The sequence below is a fragment of the Haliotis rufescens genome, unplaced genomic scaffold (assembly GCF_023055435.1).
Source record: "Haliotis rufescens isolate VD_foot unplaced genomic scaffold, xgHalRufe1.0.p SCAF_1, whole genome shotgun sequence".
In the NCBI taxonomy this organism is placed as follows: domain Eukaryota; kingdom Metazoa; phylum Mollusca; class Gastropoda; order Lepetellida; family Haliotidae; genus Haliotis; species Haliotis rufescens.
Window position 1 is genome coordinate 68,720,592 of NW_025963779.1, and position 5,724 is coordinate 68,726,315.

A 5,724-nucleotide genomic window follows, 5' to 3' on the forward strand; every position below is an offset into this window, starting at 1 on the left:
CGTTCTTATTAAACTTATGAAATGAAATTTTCTTAAACCTAATTATAACCTAAATGTTTAGTGTATTAAGTTACTTATGACATATTATATGTTCATTTTCTTAATATGTATTATGTATTTATGAAATACATATTGTACATTTTCATATATCTATTTATAGAATGTGCCAAATCACATCATAGAATGTGAATTAAAATGTAAAGGAATCAATAGTAGATACACTTTCTGTTTTTCTGTCACCAACTGTTGGGCCAAAGCATTATAATTTTGGTAAAAGTTAGAGGATTATCTGTGCAATCAGCCATATAGTTTGTTCTTAAGCTGTCTGACATTTACCGCAAGCTCGGCAAGTAGCAAGAGGACAGGTAGTATTGCGTTCAATTTATATTCGTCACACACGGCATACCTATATCGACCAGTTTTAATTCATACAAGTGTATCAATCAATGTAAAAAACTTAATACTAACCCTCTGAAAATCATCAAAGATATATATCCGGTTGGGAGATGTAAAGATTATAATAGTTCGGGTTCATATAAAACGTCTATACCAGAGACTTGTCATGTTCGATTATCCCCTGAAACAGATAATGCCTAAAAGGCAAAAAGTAGTGGTAAAAATGACATGAATGGATGATTCAAAATCAGTGATGATACCAGGTGTTCGCGAATCACATAATTCCCAACAAAAGTTTGTGGGGTTTTGCCTAACGCCGTTCAGCAGTACCAGACACCAGACAATCACGCGATGGACCAGACAATCAAGTGATGGACCAGAAACTCCAACAGGATAGCGCATTTAGTGATGCCCGGATTTGATTCAAACAAATGCTCTGGTCGGAATCACGGGTTCCGGCTTATTTAGGTGTCACTTTTATGGATATAACGACAGACTACTGACTCGACTATAAATACACAGAGGTGACTTTGATGGCGAATGTTCACTATGTAGACACTGTAATTCAATATATAAATACGCAATGCACATGCGCTTAGTTCCTGACTATGCGTTCAGTTTGACTGCACAGGGTCTGCGACATGCATGAGGCTGTGTCTGGGGCATCATCACCTACCGCCTACTCACCGGGTCTTTTTCAATTATGTATTTAGAATATGTTTCATTTCTCTCCCACGGTAACTGTAGTATGTGTGTCTTTAGTTCACGAATAATATAGTATTGTCCATATCATGTCACTAAACACGATGGCACGAGAAATATGCTTCTGACACGCAGCATGTGGGATTGGTCTCATGATTACAGTGTTCCACCAGTGAAAAGGAGTCTCACACTAAAGTGTCTGAATACATCAGACGTACCGAGCTTCCTCCTTGTGATCAGACAGCACCTACTGATCCCAGTCCACCCCCACCCCCACCCCCACCCCCAACCCCAACCCCATCCGCCACAAGTCCCCTTAGGCTTTAGAACCTGATCCTTACAGTGCGACGTGGCGTGAAATTTGAATGTTCTCCGGAAAATGTCTATTTGGAGGAATCTCGTGTACGTATTTTTTCACAATTAGAATCACGTGTACCTTACCACATATCGGAAATCACATCCGTCAAAGGCGATAATTTCAACATTGAACATTATTTGAATTAACTTCGAGCTTTTTGTAAATGTTCGCGTCAAACACAAGCACACTGTGAACACCCACTCCAAACAGATCACATTACGTTGTTGTGTCCTCTTATTACACCCCTGATGGTGAACATGGGAGCTCCGGACAAGTTTATCCTCAAAGGGACACATTTCTATTAGAAACTAATGTAATAATTACCTGGGACATATATACAAAATGTACAAATGATAAGTACATGTATAAATATTGCAATTAAATTTATTTACTGTCTTACATTACGGATATAAATATATCATTTATATAATTCTTTTGAATAATTTTACAAACATACAGGCTTTAAAGAGTTTGCAAGATGAGTCGACATGGGAGAAGGGGTGGCTTCAGTCTGATTACAAGATGCATCCAAAAACAGTGGTAAGTGGATGAAGACAGCGAGCATGTTCATGCCAATGAACCTCTCGCCCTTCAAAGTATTTTAAGAAATAAACGACGAATGGGAGTTGTTTATCGTACAATAAAACGCTGCAGGGAGAATAAACCATGAGAGGCGCAGACGTTTATTTCTTATATGCGATATCAGTATTATGTACAGCCTCTTTAAGAATGATGATTCAATGTACAAGCTTTAAAACATATGTATCCGTATTGAATAGAATCCCTCAATAGAATCCGACCTTTGCCATGTCGGACAGGTCCATTTTATGCACAGGTGAGTATTTTCCGCATATTTTTGGATGCGATGGCGCTTATCTTCGTTGCCCAGCCACATCTATGGGGAACACTCCCTTCTCAAAAATGACGTTTTCCAATGTACGACGTCACCAAGTTGCGAGCGCATATTCGTATCTCCAGAAATGACGTCATGACAGAACAATGGTTTATCGTGAAATAAACCACGCTTCGTTCTTCATTGTTCTTGGCGATTTATCGCGCAGCTATCTTATATAACAACTGAATGACCACCGAGCAATATTAGCCTTGCAGTGAATGAAGGCCCGTTATACTTTTACAAAGACGACTTTAATGTATGAAGACGGAGATGCAAGCTTTGAGTACAAACATATTTCATGCAGAGCGACATACCTGAGCAATGTCGTTCACGATCACGATCGTCGTCAGATTGAAGAAGTTAACTCTATGTATGCATTAGTATAATGCGTTGTACCTTTCGTCATGGTGTGTATGTGTTCAGGGTGTATATGTGTTCAGGGAATATATGTGTTCAGGGAATATATGTGTTCAGGGAATATGTGTTCAGGGTGTATATGTGTTCAGGATGTATATGTGTTCAGGGTGTATATGTGTTCAGGGTGTACATGTGGTCAGGGTGTACATGTGTTCAGGGTGTACATGTGTTCAGGGTGTATATGTGTTCAGGGTGTACATGTGTTCAGGGTGTATATGTGTTCAGGGTGTATATGTGTTCAGGGTGTACATGTGTTCAGGGTGTATATGTGTTCAGGGTGTACATGTGTTCAGGGTGTACATGTGTTCAGGGTGTACATGTGTTCAGGGTGTACATGTGTTCAGGCAGTACATGTTTTCAGGGTGTATATGTGTTCAGGGTGTACATGTGTTCAGGATGTATATGTGTTCAGGGTGTACATGTATTCAGGGTGTACATGTGTTCAGGCTGTACATGTGTTCAGGGTGTACATGTGTTCAGGCAGTACATGTTTTCAGAGTGTATATGTGTTCAGGGTGTACATGTGTTCAGGATGTATATGTGTTCAGGATGTATATGTGTTCAGGCAGTACATGTTTTCAGAATGTATATGTGTTCAGGGTGTACATGTGTTCAGGGTGTATATGTGTTCAGGATGTATATGTGTTCAGGGTGTATATGTGTTCAGGGTGTACATTTGTTTAGGGTGTACATGTGTTCAGGGTGTATATGTGTTCAGAGTGTATATGTGTTCAGAGTGTATATGTGTTTAGGGTGTATATGTGTTCAGGGTGTTTATATGTTCAGGGTGTACATGTGTTCAGGGTGTATATGTGTTTAGGGTGTATATGTGTTCAGGGTGTACATGTGTTCAGGGTGTACATGTGTTCAGGGTGTATATGTGTTTAGGATGTACATGTGTTCAGGGTGTATATGTGTTCAGGGTGTACATGTGTTCAGAGTGTATATGTGTTCAGGGTGTATATTTGTTTAGGATGTACATGTGTTCAGGGTGTATATGTGTTCAGGGTGTACATGTGTTCAGGGTGTATATGTGTTCAGGGTGTATATGTGTTCAGAGTGTATATGTGTTCAGGGTGTACATGTGTTCAGAGTGTATATGTGTTCAGGGTGTATATGTGTTCAGGGTGTATATGTGTTTAGGATGTACATGTGTTCAAGGTGTATATGTGTTCAGGGTGTATATGTGTTCAGTGTGTATATGTGTTCAGGGTGTACATGTGTTCAGAGTGTATATGTGTTCAGGGTGTATATGTGTTCAGGGTGTATATGTGTTCAGGGTGTATATGTGTTCAGGGTGTATATGTGTTCAGGGTGTACATGTGTTCAGGGTGTATATGTGTTCAGGGCGTACATGTGTTCAGAGTGTATATGTGTTTAGGGTGTATATGTGTTCAGGGTGTACATGTGTTTAGGGTGTACATGTGTTCAGGGTGTACATGTGTTTAGGGTTTTAATGTGTTCAGGGTGTAAATGTGTTCAGGGTGTATATGTGTTCAGGGTGTATATGTGTTCAGGGCGTACATGTGTTCAGAGTGTATATGTGTTCAGAGTGTATATGTGTTCATGGTGTATATGTGTTCAGGGTGTACATGTGTTTAGGGTGTATATGTGTTCAGGGTGTATATGTATTCAGGGCGTACATGTGTTCAGAGTGTATATGTGTTCAGGGTTTATATGTGTTCAGAGTGTACATGTGTTCAGGGTGTACATGTGTTCAGGGTGTATATGTGTTCAGGGTGTATATGTGTTTAGGGTGTACATATGTTTAGGGTGTACATGCGTTTAGGGTGTACATGTGTTCAGGATGTACATGTGTTCAGGATGTATATGTGTTCAGGGTGCATATGTGATCAGGGTGGATATCTGTTCAGAGTGTATATGTGTTCCGGCAGTATATGTGTTCAGGTAAGATATTTGTTCAGGATGTATATGTGTTCAGGATGTATATTTGTTCAGGATGTATATGTGTTCAGGGTGTAGATGTGTTCAGGAAGTATATGTGTTCAGAATGTATATGTGTTCAGAGTGTATATGTGTTTAGGGTGTACATGTGTTCAGAGTTAATATGTGTTCCGGCTGTACATGTGTTCAGAATGTATATGTGTTCAGAGTGTACATGTGTTTAGGGTGTATATGTGTTCAGGATGTATATGTGTTCAGAGTGTACATGTGTTCAGGGTGTATATGTGTTAAGGATGTATATGTGTTTAGAGTGTATATGTGTTCAGGATGTGCATGTGTTCAGGGTGTATATGTGTTAAGGATGTATATGTGTTCAGAGTGTACATGTGTTCAGGGTGCACATGTGTTCAGGCAGTATATGTGTTCAGAGTGTACATGTGTTCAGGGTGTACATGTGTTCAAGGTGTACATGTGTTCAGAGTGTACATGTGTTCAGGGTGTATATGTGTTAAGGATGTATATGTGTTCAGAGTGTACATGTGTTCAGGGTGTATATGTGTTAAGGATGTATATGTGTTCAGAGTGTATATGTGTTCAGGGTGTATATGTGTTAAGGATGTATATGTGTTCAGAGTGTACATGTGTTCAGGGTGTACATGTGTTCAGGATGTATATGTGTTCAAAGTGTATATGTGTTCAGGGTGTGCATGTGTTCAGGATGTATATGTGTTCAGAGTGTATATGTGTTCAGAGTGTGCATGTGTTCAGGGTGCATATGTGTTCAGAGTGTATATGTGTTCAGGATGTATATGTGTTCAGAGTGTACATGTGTTCAGGGTGTACATGTGTTAAGGATGTATATGTGTTCAGAGTGTATATGTGTTCAGAGTGTATATGTGATAAGGATGTATATGTGTTCAGGATGTACATGTGTTTAGGATGTATATGTGTTCATAGTGTACATGTGTTCAGGGTGTATTTGTGTTCATGGTGTATATGTGTTCAGGGTGTACATGTGTTCAGAATGTATATGTGTTCAGAGTGTACATGT